The following is a 20,673-nucleotide window of genomic DNA, read 5'->3' on the forward strand; positions in this document are numbered from 1 at the left end:
GACATTTTGATCTTCGGTATTGGATCTGAGTGGACAACTTCTCCCAACTCTATGACTTTGCAATGTTGCCTGCAACTCAAACTATCATTAAAGAACGGCACCATCTAGTAGACATAATCCAAAACCAATGTTGCCACAAAAACATTACGGACTGTGTTCCAGTCAAAAGTGACCAATTTACTAGTTTGCTCCCTAAAAGTTAATTTATTCTGATTGCCATACGGTTCCATGACTTTGTTCACACCGGGTATCTAAACAGCCAAAACGTTTTTTTTCTGAATTTCATAGAAATGTGGGTGTTTTGTAGCCTACACCTGTGGTGTTCCCGGTCAAAAATTACCGGTCATTCAAAAAATGGGTAAGACAAAAACAATTAAATAGTGTTCAGGCACACACCCATACAACAGATGGACACACTTACCCTCCCAGACCCAACATGCACGTGTGAGGTTTGAGTACACATATGCACATACATACACACACACACACAGACTATGACCCAGATGAAGAGACAACCAATGTTGAACAATCTAGTGATGAGGAAAAGGGCCCTGCTGAGGTTTTTGTGACATTCCTGTCCAAGAATGGGAGTGTGTGGTTTGTTCTTCATCACCACTTGAGTGGAGAACAGTCGACTGTTGACTGAAAATGTCATCAGGATGACCCCAGGGCCAACCAGATATGCCATCTCCCGGGTTGCTGACATAAAAACCTGCTTCAAACTGTACCTGACTGTCCATTGAAATCATAGTCATAAACATGACTAACTTGGAGGGTAGATGTGTTTACAAAGACAACTTGAAGTATATAGACCGGACCAACATCCAAGCATACAAAATAATCCATATATTATGCTTCTTTTACTCAAAAACGAGTTGCATACACTTGTGTCAATGAGGCCTACAAGCCATGAATGGCAAACAGAAGTTTAAAACTTGTATCGTTCGCAAGAACTTAAGTTGCTAAAAAGATGTAACACAACATTAGTTGTTAATAGGCCTATATGTATTATTATGGAATTATAGTCAGCTATGATGGGGCAGTCACTTTTGACCGAGAACACAAAAGTAGTGAACAAGAAACGAACACAACAGGAGGGTTAAATAAATTACTACCTGGATTTTTACAACAACAAAAACATATTTGGTTAACTTGTATAATGCGTTTTTTTTTACACTCTCATCCTTTCCTTTGTGTTGCCAAAACACTGTTTTTTAAAGACTGAACATAGATTAATATGTAGGCTACATGTTATTAACTTTGATCTTTTTCCCATTTTTGATACTGCCTTACATTTTGTTTTAGAAGCAGAGCCTAATAACTGTTCTAGAGGTTTTGTGACATGTTTCTGTTTGCTTATGCCTGCATAGCCATAAGTTTGTTCTTTGTAAGGTGTGCAATTGCACAGCAATTGGGTACTATCTAATACATCTTCAGTATTAACCCTGCAAGTTGTGAATTTAATGGTATAGAATCATGTTTAAAGCAACATCAATAGGCTGACAATAGGTGACAAATAAACTTTGGTATCCTGTTATAACAGTGTGCTAGGTTCTGTTAGTGTAGCGTCCACACAAAAAATGAAAACCTTCACTGATGGTCTGAATATGTTTAATTTGCTGTCTTGCACTTCTACACCAGAGCTAAGCAGAAAAGTGTAGTCAGAAGGCAAAATTATCAATTAAAACTCCATTAGCAATAGGCTACATTCATTAGTAATTTATTAGAACCACCAAGTTAGCAAACACATCAAACAAACTCAATACAACTAGACTATACTGTTGCCACATGTTGGGAAATAACCAAATACAAGCAATATAACAAATGTAATGAATGCAAACTTTACAAGCACCAAATACACTGTATTTTGGTCACCTAGACTATTCTAGGTTGTGGTTCAGTGAAAGCACAGCTTCTTCAGTTGGCTAAATACTACTTGAGAGAGCATATGTTCACAGATGTCAATAAGACATTACAATTACCTGAATGACTTGTAGTGATCGGGAGGTTATGCCTGTTCTGATGATGGCATGAACCATGTTAGATTGTTGGGTCTGTGCATCGTTTGGTTCTCTTCCCCCTGTGTCTTTGTTTCTGTTGCAGGCAGGTAGAGGAGCTGTGATTGCTGCAAGGGTACACCTGTGATCTGTGCCTCGGTTCTCAATAAGCTGTGCCCTAATATGCTTGGTCTCTCTATTACTAGCAGGAACATCATCATTGTTTGCTTTTTAGTTTGTAATGATTCTCTACACACTCTACACTTAAACTGATCCCACATCCACTCCCTACACTACTAATTTACATGACCCTCACATCCAACTGTTTCTTTGTAGGCCCTTTTTATTGAATAAATACACTGTTATCCTTATTTTCTGTGCCTTGTCACTGCCTGAAGTGCCTACATATCTATCTATTCTTCCTTCATATGTGAACCCAGTTATGACAGTTTTAAACAAGCACTGGTTGGCTACACACCTCATGCCGGGCTTATACAGATGTGTGTGTTGGCACTTTGAAAGGTTTGAATGATTATATCCACATATCAATGTATAATTATTAAATGTCAAAATGTGAATAGCTTACAAACAATTAGCATACTACAGGCTAGAGGCGATTCTAGGTTTTAAAACATGCTCAAAATGAATACTGGATCTTAATGTATAATTAATCATTAGAGTACAACAAACCATGATAGAACATACAACTCTGACATCACTTTAACATGTTCTAAAAACCTTTAATCGTTTGTGTACATTAGTTTGAAAATGTAATTTTTTCATCCCAACAGTAGGGGGTGCAAAAGTACCCCCTGCACCTGTTGTAAAATCCTCTATGCTACAGACTGTGCACAGTTGGCTACTCTGACACTATAGCTCTCAATAAATAAATTTTAACATATTAAACATGTAGCCTTGCGACTTTATTTCACTCAATAAGGTTTGAAAAAACAAGTCAGTGACAGCGGCGACGTAGCTACTTAGTAGGTGTGTTGTTTGGCGACGACGGCTTAGTGACAACGTACCTCAGACGTACTTAGTAGGCGTAAGTATTTTATCGAACGCCAACTGTGCCAAAACGTCTGAAATCACATTCGTGTACACACGTCAATTTTTGACGTCAATTTTTTGACGTTTTGACGTCTGTACACGTCCGTTTTTGACGTCTGTACACGTTTAAAATTGGGTGCTACCACTTCATTTGTTTCTGAGGGGAAACCAGATAACGATCATTGCAAGAGAGAAAACCTGTCCACACTCAACCAATCTTGATTGAATTTAGGTTAAGAAATAGGCTAACATAAATTGGCAGTGACATTATCAACAACTGTAGGCTATTTTGTACCAACTGAAGAAAAAAAAAAAACGTTTGTATACTATATCATATTCACATTTCGAAAAAGGTAAACATTTCAGTTTGTTAAAATACCATTAGATGGCAGTGTGAGTGCACAAATAGTAAGGGCAGAGCCTCTGGTCAATGTGATGGGTATAGCCAAGGATAAATTGTGGCGCAACAGCAAGCAAAATAACATTACAATAAAACAGGTTAGGAATACACAGGGTTGAAGACAGCTGGACAGTACACAGAGTAGCCCTATTCAAGAAATAAAACAAGTAATACCCATGGCAATATACAAGTAATATCCAACACAGGGAATGTACAAAATACTTTTAATGTAATTGAGAGTAAATGAAAATGTACAGGGTCTGTTTTTTCCCCCCAGGATAGGGATGGGAACCTATCAGTAGTAGTGGTTCCCAACCCTGGTCCTCAGGGCACCCCTGTCCTGCATGTTTGAGATGTTTTCCTGCTCCAACACACCTGATTCAAATAAATGGTTATAAGCAGGCTTCTGCAGAACTGGATAATGACCCATTCATTTGAATCAGGTGTGTTGGAGCAGGGAAACATCTCAAACATGCAGGACAGGTCTATAGAGGATGGAGACCTGTGTTATGCTGGTAATTTTTTTTTTTAACTTTTAAGATTTTTTTAATGTGAGAGACCACAAACATGAGGACAAGAAAATCCTAAATGTAACCTTTTTGATCCTATAGTGTGTGGTGTTTGTTCTTGGGGTTCCCCTCACACATGATTTCGGAGTGGCTCCGACGTTCTTCCGAGCAAGTTTGGCCACTCTTAACACACCTCACATCAAGGGAAAATCTGATAAAATAATCAGTAGATAATCGGGACATAACCTAGGATTGTCGGGACATTACCTAGGATTGTCGGAAGAGAGAAATCGGCCCAAAATCCGATTATCCGATCCGATTATCTTGTGGTGTGTACCCAGCATTAGTCAGAGCATGTTTGAACGGAGTTGTAAATTAGTGGAGCAAGGAACAGAGTACCATTAATTAAACCTGAGCAAGGAGCGCATATTATTAATGGCCCAGATAATGTGATCAGATTTAATCTCCATGCCGCTATGTTGCATTGCCTGAGCAGCACCTTTGGCCAGATATCTGGTGCATTCCTTTGCCTATTTGGTAGGCTATTGAATGTTTGAATCCCCTCAATCATTCATGGGGCATAGCATACTCATTTCTTTTTTCACTCATACTTTGGTGGTTGTAAAGTTTCAGCATAATACTTTTTCATGCCAAAACTAATCTTTAATAAATGTGTATATGACCTTTCATCAATTATTTACAATCTCTTTGCATGCGTGATGTGCCTATGTGTAGGCTACAGAGTCACATATATTTATGCATAAAGTTGAACACGTTGTTTATGAAATATCTAAAGTTGGCCAATTTAGATTATGTAGGCCTACCTTAATATTCTAACCCAAGGGGGTTGGTATATTATGCAGTGTACATAATGCACTGTATATTTAAACATCAGTTCTCTGCTTTTTTTTTTACTGTCGAAGGCCGAACACACCACAAAACAAGGCTATAGCAAAATCTGGCTATTGACTTTACTAGGAATTAATTAGCCTACGCACTATAGAGGCTTAATTATAATTATTATTATTATATGTATATATTACATATTTCCGGTACAGCCAGAGCTCGCCTTTCCTCTACCCAGAAGATGGACTGGCCAGGTTCCCAAATGCAAACAAGTGCACGCTGGTGCTATACCTGTGGGCGAGACTTATGAAAACTTTAAAAGGTGTAGCTTGGAATAGGTTAGAATATGTTCTGCAGATCAGTTTGGGGAGGACTAAATGTAGTCGTAAATTAATTTTATTTTACATGAACACATGTTTTGTTCTGTTTAAATGTATGGATTTCAAAGGCGTAATACTCATCTTCGAATGTTATGTATGTGATCTGCTGATCCGTTGGGAGGGCTGAATATTGTTTGTCCTACATGTATCCTTTTTTCAGTTACATAATGCAATAACATTAAAAACACAAAAATTGTATTTGGTCTTCTCATCTTTATTACATTGACGTGATGGAGACTGCTTACTCATTCCAAGGCCTATTGACAATGTGATTACAACAGTTAAATACAGTTCACACACACATAATTTAAGACAGGACATTGAGGACCTGATCAGTTCCCAAACTGTCTATCTCCACCCAAACGATTTGTGTGTTGCCTGAGGTGTTCCAACTGTTCGTCACTTGAAATTGGTTTAGGGGTACCACAACTCTTTGTAGCCAGTCAAAGACAAGTGCAGCCGCCCCCTGGTCAGCCACCCCCTGGAACTGTCTGCTCCAAATATACGTAGGGTACCAGTGTGATGTTGCAACTCTTGTGTCAGACAACCTTGCACAAAAATTTGGTATGGTGACATGTATCTGGCAGTCCTCAGGTCACGTTTTATACGAGGCAGGTAAACAAAGTGAAGAGCCCAAAGATGCCTTTCGTTGTTTGCAATAATGATTCCTTCATTTTCCATATAGATATGTAAGCAAGGAGTGCTAGACATCTGTTTCAAGTCTTATTGTCAGGTACACAGAACACCACAAAGTCAGACTGGGCACTGACATTTTTGGGACAAGACAATGCAAAGCAACCTGGCATAACATAATAAGTACTTAGATTACATTTATGATAAGCTAAAAAAATATGATAAATTATAAACCTCCTAAATATACAAAATAGTATACAATATATTAGACCTCTAATACAGATAATGACCTATACTAACCTTACACCTATACTAACCTAAGACAAGTGGGGTACAGTTAGTGTAATATTGCTGATAGTGCAACCAGTAGCTGAAAGTGACAGTGTGTAAAGCGACTAGTGAGAAATGCATCAATGTAAAGTGGCTAGTGAGAACTGTCCATGTAAATGGTCATTCAGAAGCCGGCCGGCCCTTGGATAGAAACTGTTGTCCAGAAGGCAGCGGGGTAGAGACTGAAAGATGGATGGTAGCAGTCTTTTAGAATCCTGCCAGCTGTCCGGAAGGCAGCGGGGTAGATACTGAAAGATGGGTGGTGGCAGTCTTTTAGAATCCTGCCAGCTGTCCAGAAGGCAGCGGGGTAGAGACTGAAAGATGGGTGGTAGCAGTCTTTTAGAATCTTGCCAGCTTTCCTGAGGCATCGTGTGTGGTAGGTGTCCTGTAGGGCTGGGAGCTTCCTGTCGATGATAAACTCAGCCGACCTGACTACACTACGTAGGACTCTGCGTTTTTTTTGTCACGCCTCTCCAGACATTGCCCCACAGTCTTTCAATGCGTTGATTATGAGTGCTCCCTCGGGTTGATCCTCGGAAGACATCCATGAGGAGACAAATGGCGTTGTTTTCCCCTCCATAGTCAGATCTGACTCTGGATGGGACACCAAACTGGGCGACTGCTTCCGAAAACAGGTCCATTACAACGTCACTTCTGTTGTTGTTAGAAGCCTTCAGGAAAACAACCAGTCGGCTGAACCCATCGATTCCTCCATGGATTACAATCCTCCGCCTAAGAGAAGAAGGAAGGGAAAGCGAAAGATTTCAATTGCACATCTTATTTTATAAATAACAAAAAAAATATGAATGGCTTGAATGCAGCTAAAATGATTTGTGTACATTTCTGTGCAACATGTTGGGCGTTTAACAGAAAGAAAAGTCCAACCTCTATTCCATTCATGTGAAGCTGAAAATCTTATTTTAAATTCAAGACTAATAAAATAATCAGCTTGTCATTGGCTAGGGACACAGTTAGGGCAAATTCACGAATCACAGTAAAACAAGCCACTTACTTTAAGAGCTTGTGGTTGCGATCAAGATGCCACAGCAAATTTGACCCTGCCACTCGATGTGTTCTCCTCCGAAGCCTGTGGGACATACTCCGAATAGCAGCACCTTCAGATCAAGTGCATCATCTGGTCTGTAAAAGATGAAATTGTGCTGTCTACGGAAGACAATGTATACATATTAGGACTTAGATAAATTTTTTACATTCATCCCTAGTAACTCTAAATAAAACTATGCGTTTAAGGAACAGTGACAAGGTAGCTATGTGCTACAAGTGCATGACAGTTTTCTCTCCAAAGATACAGGATATGAAAGAGTTCTATCAAAGTATATCAATTTCTTCATGAAATGTATAGAAAGCATAATTCTGCAGTGTTTCATGTGCTTTGTAAATAAACAAATAATTGTGTAGGGCTCAGTGAGAAAGGGGTCACATTATTCAGATCTCTCCTGAACTAGTCCTTCAATTGACACATACCTTAAACGTCGGTTCACTGTTCTTCTTGAGACACCCATGATCTCCGCAATCTGTTTAGCAGAGAAGTTAAAGGACAACAACATCTGCAACTGCTCTTGGGCGATTTGGTAAACCGGCCTTCCTCCAGTCTGTCCTCCCATTCGAGGTACGGTGAAACCAGAAGCAACTGCAGTTAAAGAGAAAAATGTTAGAGGCATCATGTTTTGAATCTTGCTTCTTCAGATTATTTTTAATCTGACGAGTACATTACCAGGTTGTTGTTGTTGTTGTTGGCTTCCCGAACTAACTCGCTAATGAGCAAAAACATCTCAATCCACCACTCCAGATTAATGATGCAGTCGCCCTCTGCTCCAGTGAACGCTCGTTGCCATTATCTCTAACCTGTTAGCATGACAAAATATATTAGTGGTAGGCTAACTACAACAAAGCTTGTTTAACAACTCTGAGGTTGCTGGCTTCAGTAACATAACCGCATTCAATAACTCAATATTCAAAGCCTTATAAGGTCTAGTTTAGCGGCGTTAATTTGAGTTTGCTCATTAATAAAGAATTAGCACTACAAGTGTGTTAACGAGTGGTATGCTAAATACAACAAAGCTTGTTAAACAACTCTTTGAGATTGCTGGCTTCAGTAACATAACCGCATTCAGTAACGCAATATTCAAAGCCTTATGGTCTAGTTTAGCGGCGTTAGTTTGATCTTGCTCATTATTAAAGAGTTGGCACAACAGTACAAGTGTGTTGACGAAAAGTCAGGAGCCCAGGAGGACAGGACTAGCCAACAGCTATACAAAACAAGTAACTTGGCTTAACGTTGCTAATTGATAGCTTACCTGGTTAGAACAGTCTGTATGGAATCCTGGTCATCTGAAGATAAAAGTCAAGTACAATCTGAAAAAGTCTGGGCACAATTGTTGAGAAAGTTTGTGGTCGTAATTTTCTGAGATTTGCCTCCACAAGAATTCGGGCCTAACAGAGGGCCTAAAACTGAACCCTGTGGTACTCCGTATTTTACAATGGAGCCCCTGGATGAGCAACCATCATAGTGGACATATTGTGATCTATCAGATAGATACGATCTGAACCACTGAAGTGAAGTACCAGAAATCCCAACATAGTTCTCCATACGTTCCAGGAGAATCTCATGATCTACAGTGTCAAAAGCTGCACTTAGGTCTAGAAGAACAAGGACAGAGCTAAAGCCTGCGTCAGAGGCTAATAATAGATCATTGACTACCTTGGCTAATGCAGTTTCAGTGCTGTGGTGAAGACGAAATCCAGACTGGAGAGGTTCATAGAGCTGATTTGAGGAGAGGTGCTCAGTGAGCTGTTTTGCCACAGCTTTTTCCAAAATTTTGGAGAGAGATGGCAAATTTGAAATGGGCCTGTAATTGCTAAGACAACCTGGATCCAGGTTTGGTTTTTTAAGAAGGGGCTTGATAATAGCTTGTTTGAAATCGTCAGGGACTTGTCCAGTTACAAGAGATTCATTAATAATACTAAGCATGGGCGGTCCAATAATATGGAGAAGTTCCCTACAAAGTTTGGCAGGGAGGGGATCGAGAAGGCAGCTAGTGGGTTTCGAGGAATCTATCAGCTTGATGAATGCTTCCATAGAAATAGGGTTAAAGTGAGTGAGAGTCTCAACATGCAGAATGCTGGGTACAGAGGGAAAATCAGTGTTGATGGCCACTCCTCCAGGACTAGTCTGTAGTTTGTCCCTTATTGCATAGATTTTTTGGTCAAAGAAATCTAAGAAATCATTGGGAGAGAGATCTGAACTAACACAGAGTGTACTTTTCTTAGTGAGTTTTGCAACAGTATCAAATAGGAACTTAGTGTTGTGTTTGTTCTTACTAATCAACTTAGAGAAATATTCTGATCTGGACCTGATGAGGACTTGCTTGTACTCTATTTGGCTGTCCTTCCAGGCCAGGCGGAAAACCTCCAATTTAGTGGTACGCCACTTATGCTCTAATTTTCTAGTGGACCTCTTGAGAGAGCGGGTTTCCTCTGAATACCATGGAGCCAGTTTCTTGTCTATTCTTTTCCTTGGTTTGAGTGGAGCAACAGAATCTAGGGATTGCTGAAGAACCAAATTCAGATCCCTTGTTTTAGCATTTAATGATTTATTCGGGACATCAAGTGCTTCTAGTGCAGCGGGTAGAATACTAGCCAGTTCCAGAGCTGTATTTGGGGTTAAGCAGCGGCTAATAGAAATATTCTGGGTGCCTCCAAGGCTCTGGCAGAGATCCATTTTAAAGGTTACCAGGCAGTGGTCTGATAATATAGGATTGTGGGGATGGACAATGACATCACTAATCTTGATTCCCCGCGTGAGAACTAAATCCAATGTATGCGAGTGAAGATGGGTAGGTTTAGAAACCACCTGAGTGAGACCTGTGGAATCCATAAGAGCAGTAAAGGCCTTACTTAAAGGATCTTTTGGGTCATCTACATGAATGTTAAAATCACCCATAATTAAGATATTGTCAGTGTATGTCACAAGATCAGCACTAAAATCAGCAAATTCCTCAAGGAAGAGGGAGTATGGGCCAGGGGGCCGGTATAGAGTAACTATACAAAACGAAGGAGGGGGGGCAACAGTAGTAGAATTAGTCCTTTTTAAAGTAGTTGGTGGTTTCATACAAATTATTCCAAATGATTTAAAGGTATTTACAGATTTTAGGCTGAGGTTGAAGCTAGCTTTATATAACATAGCAACACCACCACCTTTCTTTGAAACACGAGGGATGTGTGAATACGCAAAATCAGGAGGCAATGCTTCATTCAGGGGGAAATATTCATCAGGTTTTAGCCAGGTTTCGGTGAGACCAATCAGGTCCAGGCTGCAGTCAGACATCAGATCATTAATCAAAACAGCCTTTGTGGATAGAGATCTGATGTTTAGGAGCCCAACATTCCAGTATGGGTTTTTGGCAGCTTTAGACGTAGATAATACTTCTGAAAAGGTGGCACTGTTATCAGAAAACTGAGTAGGAGGAGCAACGGGTGAGCAAGGCTGAATATATATTAAATTGGTATAATTCCTAATAATTGAGGGCCGGAATTTGGAAAAAGGGCGGGGGGCCGACAGCGTCTCAATGGGAAAAACAACATCAGCAACCACCCTGGCTACACTACAAGCTGAGCTATCGGGGCCCCAACAGCTCACAGCATGCCTATCAACATACCTATCAGACTCTCTAAGAGACTGTAGCCCGGCTTGTTCTAGTGAATGTCAGGTCTGCTTTAGAATAGCTTCAATATTCCTAGACAAAAGAAAAGCACCTCTCCAGCTAGGATGGAGCCCGTCACTTTTCAACAAGCCAGGTTTGGCCCAGAAACGAGACCAATTATCTACAAATCCTAAACCCTGTTCTGAGCAAAAGCGAGCCAACCAGCGGTTGAGAGAGACAAGCCTGCTGTAGATCTCGTCAGTCCCCCTAGCAGGTAGTGGGCCAGAGACTATTACTCGATGCCGACTCATCTTTTGAGCAAGGTCACATGCCCGAGCAATATTAACCTTCGTGACCTCTGACTGCCTCAGCCTAACATCATTGGTGCCGACATGAATGACAATATTCTCATACCTATCATCAGTGCGTGCGCCATGTGCCTTAGCTTGGGCATTTGCCTTAGCCCTAGTGCTAGCCAGCACCCTAAGATTAGCTTCTATGTTGGTAGCTCTGGCCCCAGGTACACAGTAAACTGTCGCTGGTCCCTCCAATCTAATGTTACGAGTGATGGAGTCACCGATCACTAACGTCTGCGGAGTCCCACTCCCACCATGCTGCAAAGGTGAAACCGGTGGGGCTAAACTTGAGTCCTCACTCACGCTAGGACTCCCTGTCTGTGATGTTGCGCCAGTCGCATCTAAAGTTACTAGCATACGTTCTTCCTCAAGCGACTGAACGCGACTCTCTAATAGAGTCAACTTTTCGAACAAAATGACACATGTAGGACAATGTGAGTGGGTGTGAGACATAATAATAAGCCAAGATAATTCGTCAGAACGTTGAATTGGCTAGTTCACCAGGAACAGTAGCGTCGAGCTCCAAGGAAAAAAGCCGTGCCGAGTAAACCTATAATTGAGACAGTAGATGTATAGATTACATCGGTAACGACACAATAAATGAATAAATGAAGTAATATATAAAATATAGCAATAAACAAGACAAAAAAGTTTGGGAAAAGTTTGGAGCAGCTCAGGTGCAGCGCGGTAGGTCGTCAGCAAACAATGTAGGCGCATCATCGCCACCTACTGGACGGGAGTATGATACCGGATAAACCGCACTACTGGCTCTCCCCCACACAAATGAACTGTCCCAAATACTATATGATAGCTACATAAGAGCCCACATGGTCACAGTAGGACTACGTACAGCCTGGCGCAGGGTGGCTAAGTTGAAGCCAACCAATAGCATGGAAGCATAAATGGTCCAAACCAGAGCCATAGAAAAAGAGAGTTGCGACACTTCCATAGACTCCCATTGTTATCGAGGAATGCGGAAGTTAAGCGTGTCTCATGCAACCTATAGTTCCAAACATTGTATTTTCCACCGTTGAACCCCATTCATTTTCAGTGTCTACGAAGTAAGTTAGCTGGTAAATTGATGAAAATCATGCATTTTTTCATATTTCAACCACCACATATCAATTGTTATGAGTAGTATTTCATATGGCCAACTTAAGATAAACATGTTCGTAAGATTATAGCTTGTTAGATTCTAAATGCAGTTAGAGCTGTTAGAGCCATATATGGCTTATGGGGTCCGAAGCAAGTGAGCTGGTAAATTGATGAAAATCCTGCATTTTTTCATATTTCAACCACCACAAATCAATTGTTATTAGTAGTATTTCATATAGCCAGCTGTAGAGAAAATGTATTGTAAGATTATGGCTTGTTAGATTATAGCTTGTTAGATTCTAAATGCAGTTTGCGCTAGACAGTAGAGCTATGCAACACTTTTACTGTAGCTAGCTAAAGAGCATGTGTATCAACCAAAAGTTCGTTGGTTTATAGTCTGTCAAATTAGTTCTAATTATTGGTGTTCTTTGGCATACACAGTTTACAGAATCTGCTATTATTAGCCTACAGTACATCTGATTATAGCTAGCAACAATGAATTGCAGATTAAAGCCTTGGGTCCCCTATCGTCCAGCAACGCTCGGCAGGAATTTCAGGTCCACTCAATAGCTAGCTAGTTAGTTAGCTCAACTAGATGCATCTACTACTGCGGTCTAAGTTTTGTGAAAAGCAGACATTAAGATCACCTGCTCACTACAAACAAAAAAAGGAGTGGAAGAACACTGGACATATTGTACAATAAAATGTTTTATTGAATTGCAGTTGGTTGCCTTGTATATTCTGTTCAATTTGTTTCTATTGAACAGTTGCCGGTGATCATGGTTAGATTCAACTTGCATCAAGTACAAACGTGTTGTTAATGTGGTAAATTGTAAGTGGGCTGATGAAGAAAAAAAAAGTTGAACAAATCCCATTTAGGCTACTTCAACAGTCGAAGGTTAAACGTTAAGTGGAACAATATAGGCTAGCATAGCCATTTCCAGCTCTGCTTCACAATATTGCGTTATGCATTATAAGTTAATGTTATACATACATGTTAATAAAGTAGCATACATACATGATACAACACACCAGTAACCAATTGATATTGTGTTAATATACCAAAAATATCCGTGAATCGAGATGGTGCTGCTGTCGGTCCAGCCGAAAACCATTCAAACACGTTGACAGCAGTGGGTTTTCATTTAACTACAGCGAGCTACCGGAACCACGTGACAAAAAAGCTCCAGCTTTTTTCCTGCGTTTCACTGGCAGTGAGTGTTCACAATGTTGTAGTTCACTCCATTGTTCACCAAAAACGTCAGCGAGGATTGCCTAATGTAGATAAGAGTCAGCTGAAGATAGCCAGAATATCGGATTTCTTCAACTGAGCCTGTTTCATTCGTAATTTGCCTGAGAAAGCGACTTCCGTTGGCCAGCTCCATTGAAAACCATTCAAAAAAGTTGACAGCAGTGGGGCTTTTTGGAACTACAGCGAGCTACATGAACCACGTGATCACGTGTCGGCGAGATCAAAGCGTGTTCCAACTCTCTTTTTCTATGGCTCTGGTCCAAACGTGTACAGATGTCAAAAACGGACGTGTACTATGGAAGGCCTAGTGGGCAAGTATTAAGACGCCCCCGTGTGTTAGCACGCGTAATTAACGCCGACTTGGCATACAAAGTCGGCGTCTTTTTTGCCTCGAATTGAAGCGTGTCACGTGACACGTTGCATTTACACACGTAAATTACGTCTCAAACTTTGAGACATGTCTAGCAAACCACACGAAATTAACGCCTGGTTTGGCACAATCAGCGTCTTGTTATTCCAAAAATTTTAAAGTCTGCTTTCTTGAATCTCCGATGGGAAATTTTGACAACAATTGTAACAACTAATACGTAAGCCAAGTAGGTCAAAGGATGCTCATGCGAGCTACTAACAAATGCAATGTTGGTTAGCTAGTTAGCTATTAGTATGAAGTTGGTGGTCACAATTGCAATCCTAAAAAGGGGTGCAGACTAGAGACAAATAAATGCAGTAATATCAGACTGGCTGGTTGTCTGGCTTGAAGCTTTGTGAACTTTCTTTGCACTGCGATTGCGTTGCCTCAGTATTGTGCGCGATTTGGTTTCACTGCCAACATTCCTTAATGTAAGAGGCAATGTGCAAACTCAGTTGGTGGCAAAATACAACTGTTGTTACTATTCATGTCAAGTGTATTTTATTGTCATTTTCAATTACTTATGGTTATACAAACGAAACAGAGTTTCCCCAGGACCATGATGCCATATTAAAAAACATGACAGTAAGGTGCCAGGGTCAACGTATCTGTAGACTACAGTGACAGGACAGTATGTACAGTGACAGGACAGTATGTTCAGTGACAGGGCAGTATGTACAGTGACAGGACAGTATGTACAGTGATTGGAGGTAGTAGTTATGAAGTGATATGTTTTCATGCCAATATATTGTGATGCCAATTTGTTGAGCGGTCATCTTCCTTGTATAGACCTAGAAAAGTGAAATACACAGCCACGGTGACATAAATAAAGGTTCATCTGCTGTCCTTCACGTTCACACACTGTTGTCCTTATACTTAACAAATCATCTATGATGTCTCAAAGGCCCAACTCATTTTCAGGTCACCTTCTGGCAGCAACCATGCTGCTGGATTTCACTGTGCAACCAGGCCTACCCAAGCTGCTGCTGCTGGGCCAAGGGCTGATTGGAATGGCACACTGGGACTTGCAGATGACCTGAAATAAATGTTTGTCTTTCTGCTGTGTAAGATGTAGGCCTACTGCTTTTAACTTGAGTTGAACGCTGTTAAACACTGCCATGGTCAGCAAACACAAGCCATGGCTCTACTTCAGAAAGGATACTGTTCTCAGCTGTATGAGTAAATAGGACATTACCATTACCTGAATGACTTGTAGTGGTCAGGAGGTTATGCCTGTTCTGATGATAGCATAAACCATGTTAGATTGTTGGCTCTGTGTGCATTGTTTGGGTCTCCTTTCTCTGTCTTCTGTTTCTGTGTCTTTGGTTCTGTTGCAGGATGGCAGGCAGGTAGAGGAGCTGTGATTGCTGCTAGAGCACACCTGTGATCTGTGCCTCGGTCCTTAATAAGTTGTGCCCTAACAAGCTGGGTCTCTCAATTACTATCAGGAATGTCATTACTGTTTGCTTTTTAGTTTGTAATGATTCTCTACACTCAACACTTACACTGATCCCACACCCATTCCCTACACTACTAATTTACCAACCGTTTCTTTGTAAGCACTTTTTATTAAATAAATACATGTTTATTCTTATTACCGTGGCTTGTCACTTCCTGAAGTTCTTATCTAATCTTCCTATGAATCCAGTTATGACAGCATTAAACAAGCACTGGTTGGCTACACACCTCATGCCAGGCTTATACAGATGTGTGTATTGGCACTTTGTAAGGTTTAGTGTAGGCTACTACCTCGTGTGAATGAATACATTCAACGTTTGTGTAGTGACCTGTATCCATTTACCTAAGCACCTCTACTCTAAGGAAAATACTATATTTTGACTATCTGTCCACTACTTTCTGTCCCCTGGTCCTCCCCCAGCACCAAGGGTGTTCCCAGAGGCCAACACCTGTGACATAACCCTGAGACTGCCCATACACACAACCCAGTTCAAACAGTACATGAAGTCTGGGATAATACAGTCACCCACCTTTGGGCAGGCATAATGTCACGGCCACAGCCGTGCCCCCGTTTTTGGTTTTGCCCTGCCCTACCGCGTCCTTGTGTCTGCCATTGTCTTCACCTGCGTCTCGTTGAGTGGTTTCAGTTCTTGTTTGTATTAACGTGTCCACCTGTGTCTTGTTTGGTTCTGTGTATTTTAGGTTCCTGTTTTGTGTCTAGTCTTTGTCTTGTCCTTACTCTTGTTAACGCAATACCCTGTCCAGTGCCGGTCTTTCCTATAGGCGACATAGGCAGCCGCCTAGGGCGGCATAAGAGTGGGTGCTGGTGAAAAATCAGTCTAGGGCGCCAAATGTGCTAGGACCGCTACTGACCCTGGCTTTTTCCCGTTTAAAAGAATAAACCCTTTGTTTGAGGCAAAGTCTGGCTACTCTCCTGCGTTTGGGTCCTACCACCACACACCGTAAAACATAAGGCATAATTGAATTAATTAAAGACATAAAATTAAATTGTATAACCTTACTTTTAGAGTGTTTGATTTTAAAAGGGTTTCTTAGTAGCATTGGCTTCTGAGTGTAGGTGGCAACCTACAGATATTACCGTTGGACTTACAAAAATGTCTTATAATTCTTTAAACTTCTCTTTAATCAATGCATCTGCAGTCGTAATCCTGAATGGAAGTTTAGTTAAAATCTAGTATTTTTCACCCCTTTACCAAGACACTGTAGCCTAATGATGGTACATTGTGTTAGTTTGGAGTATGTTATAAGGCTGAATGTAGGGGAAAGTGTATTACATGCGAAGGAAATGTAACAAAAGGTTAGGGTATGATTTCCCAGATAATGAAAATGGTGTTACCCTTATAGATGGTGTCACTAAAGGGTCCTGAGCGTCAGGTCACCTCATAAAAGTAGAGGACGCATTGCGTTATTTGTTATGGAAAATTATCCCTAGTGAGCGGGCACTGTGAAGACAAATTAAAGTTATCACAATTATTTTATTGGTAGCCTAACACTGCATTGCGAGAGCAGTTTTCTTCTCTTTTGTGTTTTTCTGCAGACATTGAGAACTTGGGTTGGACATCTTTGAACAGTGCTAGTTCATGACCATACCATATCAAGCTTGATTGTCTATTCGCCTACCATTTAGTTAACTGACGATTAGCAGTGTACGATATTTTGTGTTAACCGGGTTCATAGGAAGATTAGATTGATACTTTATTGCTCCAGAAGTAAATGAAGGAAGTGGAAAGCCACATGAATATGGATAACAGTGTATTTCTTCAATAGAAAGTGCTTACAAAAAAACGGTTGTATGTGACGGTCATGTAAATTAGTAGTGTAGGGAGTGGATGTGGGATCAGTGCAAGTGTAGAGAATCATTACAAACTAAAAGGCAAACAGTGATGATGTTCCTGCTAGTAATGGAGAGACCAAGCTTGTTAGGGCACAGCTTATTAAGGACCAAGGCACAGGTCACAGGTGTGCCCCTGCAGCAATCACAGCTCCTCTACCTGCCTGCCATCCTGCAACAGAACCAAAGACACAGAAACAGAAAACAGGGAGAGGAGACCCAAACAATACACAGAGGCAACAATCTAACATGGTTTATTTCCTACATCAGAACAGGCATAACCTCCTGACCACTACAAGTCATTCAGGTAATGGTAATGTCCTATTGACTCATACAGCTGTGAACAGTATCCTTTCTGAAGTAGAGCCATGGCTTGTGTTTGCTGACCATGGCAGTGTTTAACAGCGTTCAACTCAAGTTAAAAGCAGTAGGCCTACATCTTACACAGCAGAAATAAACATGTATTTCAAGTCATCTGCAAGTCCCAGTGTGCCATTCCAATCAGCCCTTGGCCCAGCAGCAGCAGCTTGGGTAGGCCTGGTTGCACAGTGAAACCCACCTGTAAGGTTGCTGCCAGAAGGTGACCTGAGAAGGAGTTGGGCCTTTAGGACATCATAGATGATCTGTTAAGTATAAGGACAACAGTGTGTGAATGTGAGGACAGCCGATGAACCTTTATTTATTGGCTGTGTATTTCACTTTTGTAGGTCTATACAAGGAAGATGACCGCTCAACAAATTGGCATCACAATATATTGGCATGAGAACCTGTCACTTCATACCTGCTACCTCCAATCACTGTACACACTGTCCTGTCACTGTCATACTGTCCTGTCACTGCATACTGTCCTGTCACTGTACATACTGTCCTGTCACTGCATACTGTCCTGTCACTGTAAATACTGTCCTGTCACTGCATACTATCCTGTCACTATACATACTGTCCTGTCACTGAACATAGTGTCCTGTCACTGTACATACTGTCCTGTCACTGTACATAGTGTCTTGTCACTGTACATACTGTCCTGTCACTGTACATACTGTCCTGTCACTGTACATACGGTCCTGTCACTGTATATACTGTCCTGTCACTGTACACACTGTCCTGTCACTGTAGGCAACATATACGCTGACCCTGGCACCTTACTGTCATGTTTTTTAATATGGCATCATGGTCCTGGGGAAACTCTGTTTCGTTTGTACTACCATATGTAATTGAAAATGACAATAAAATACACTTGACATGAATAGTAACAACAGTTGTATTTTGCCACCAACTGAGTTTGCGCATTGCCTCTTACATTAAGGAATGTTGGCAGTGAAACCAAATCGCGCACAATACTGAGGCAACGCAATCGCAGTGCAAGGAAAGTTCACAAAGCTTCAAGCCAGACAACCAGCCAGTCTGATATTACTGCATTTATTTGTCTCTAGTCTGCACCCCTTTTTAGGATTGCAATTGTGACCACCAACTTCATACTAATAGCTAACTAGCTAACCAACATTGCATTTGTTAGTAGCTCGCATGAGCATCCTTTGACCTACTTGGCTTACGTATTAGTTTTTACAATTGTTGTCATAATTTCCCATCGGAGATTCAAGCAAGCAGACTTTAATTTTGGAAAACCAGAAGCTGATTGTGCCAAACCAGGCGTTAATTTCGTGTGGTTTGCTAGACACGTCTCAAAGTTTGAGACGTAATTTACGTGTGTAAATGCAACCTGTCACGTGACAAGCTTCAATTCGAGGTGAAAAAGACGCCGACTTTGCATGCCAAGTCGGCGTTAATTACGCGTGCTAACACACGGGGGCGTCTTAATACTTGCCCACTAGGCCTTCCATAGTGTACAGACGTCAAAACGTGTACAGACGTCAAAAATGTACGTGTGCACACGAACGTGATTTCAGACGTTTTGGCACAGTTGGCGTTCGATAATATCTGACATATGTACAAGAACGAGAGTTCAGACGTTTTGGCACAATCGGCCTTCGATACTTACACAGCAGTTTACATAGTTGCCTACTTGCTATACAAAGAAGAAACGCATGACGGACAACGGTTAACTAAAGTGGGCCTGGCTTACGCGAAAGGTCAAATGCATTTTGGATATCAAGAATTCGAATTGTTGATTTCGAGATTGCTTTGAGATAAATAATTCGAATTGTTGATATAAAAAATGCACTGATTAAATGTTAATACGGCTTGTCATAAGGTTGCAATCCTTGATGTGCTTATCGCTTGATGCTTATAGCCCGTAATCATTTGATCTGGCAAATAAGAGACAGGGAATCTGCGTAAAAATAGCAACTTGAAGAATATTTATCTTAAAATACGGACGGACGCGTAAAGACTAGGCTCTTGGCATAGAATAATTCAATTGGCTGCTCATGCAGTCTATCACTAACCTTCAAAAGCCTTCTTGCGATTGGATGCCGGCGTAGAGGCAATGTCGTATTTGGGTCTTGCAAAAAGTTCAATACAACAGACGACGGGAAATGAGACAGAAGTTTGAGATATGACTGCAAACTAGCCCTGAACTAGGTAAGATTATTTCTGGGTACTCCATTATTTCACCACGAACCAACAACCCTTTTCTTAATATCTTCTTTACTGAACTGCTTTTTTCTTAATCCGTTTTGGTCACGCATGTTTTCAGTTGTGGGCCATTGTCTCACTACAAAGATTTAGTGGCCCAACCTTTGCAATAGAATAATTAACAATCCACAATTGCTCAGGATATATGTGGTCAAATGACTATCTGAATGGGCAGAAATATGTTGCTAAAACAATAACAGTTGATGTACGGTGGTTACCTGATAAATTGTTGTGGATTACGGAAGTACAGTTTAGAGCGAGCCTGGACATGTCATGTTGCCCAAAGCTATGGGTCTTGTCACTTCAGTGATGATAGTAGATGCAGTGTGGTCTCGAGTCGTAGCTGTTTTTGTCGAAACATTAGGGTTGGTTTGAAGTGTCAATTGGGCCAGTAAGGCTGTTTTTGTATGTGGCCGAATTTTTATGTGACTGGTCTGAAGATGTTTTTTTTTCATAGGTGAAATACCACACGCAGGACAATATATAGACTTTTATATTTATATTACTACTTTAAATATAATTTATTAAGCGTACATACTATTTAAATGATATCATAAACAATCTTAACATATTATGAAATAATTATCAAATCTGTAATTGCATTAGTGTTGCAAAGAGCTGTTATTTTACAGAAAACTATGGATTGGTTTCAGTGACAACATCTCAACAATAGACAACCCTCATCACCCCCTCTGCTCTTCTCCCTGAACTGGATAGCCCTCCCTCTCTGGGTTGAATCTTGGGTTGCTCTAGGATTATTAAAATCACAGTTATTTGTGTGTGTGAGACAAGATGTCTGGCCTGAAAAGTGGGACATTCAAACACATTCTCTCACTCGTACTCTCTC

The 20,673-nt window shown here is 40.9% G+C and overlaps 1 protein-coding gene and 2 long non-coding RNA genes across 4 annotated transcripts in view; 1 reads left to right on the forward strand and 2 right to left on the reverse strand.

The window, feature by feature from the left end:
• LOC124465495 overlaps window positions 1-20,673 on the reverse strand; it is a 250,554-nt gene that overhangs the window by 171,501 nt on the left and 58,380 nt on the right. The gene's annotated exons all lie outside the window — the stretch shown is intronic.
• On the reverse strand, window positions 6,501-7,968 carry LOC124465496. Its single transcript, XR_006955825.1, has 4 exons — window positions 7,881-7,968; window positions 7,631-7,796; window positions 7,158-7,309; window positions 6,501-6,877 (listed from the first exon to the last, which is right to left on the reverse strand). It is a non-coding gene; the product is annotated as an uncharacterized LOC124465496 (long non-coding RNA).
• The window catches only part of crlf3 (cytokine receptor-like factor 3), a 54,347-nt gene continuing 53,321 nt past the window's right edge, over window positions 19,648-20,673 (forward strand). For both annotated transcript variants that reach the window (XM_047017297.1, XM_047017296.1), the window contains exon 1: window positions 19,648-19,772. The gene's annotated coding sequence lies outside the window, so the exon portion shown is untranslated. The remainder of the gene's footprint in view (window positions 19,773-20,673) is intronic.

The sequence above is a fragment of the Hypomesus transpacificus genome, unplaced genomic scaffold, assembly GCF_021917145.1.
Source record: "Hypomesus transpacificus isolate Combined female unplaced genomic scaffold, fHypTra1 scaffold_52, whole genome shotgun sequence".
Taxonomy (NCBI): domain Eukaryota; kingdom Metazoa; phylum Chordata; class Actinopteri; order Osmeriformes; family Osmeridae; genus Hypomesus; species Hypomesus transpacificus.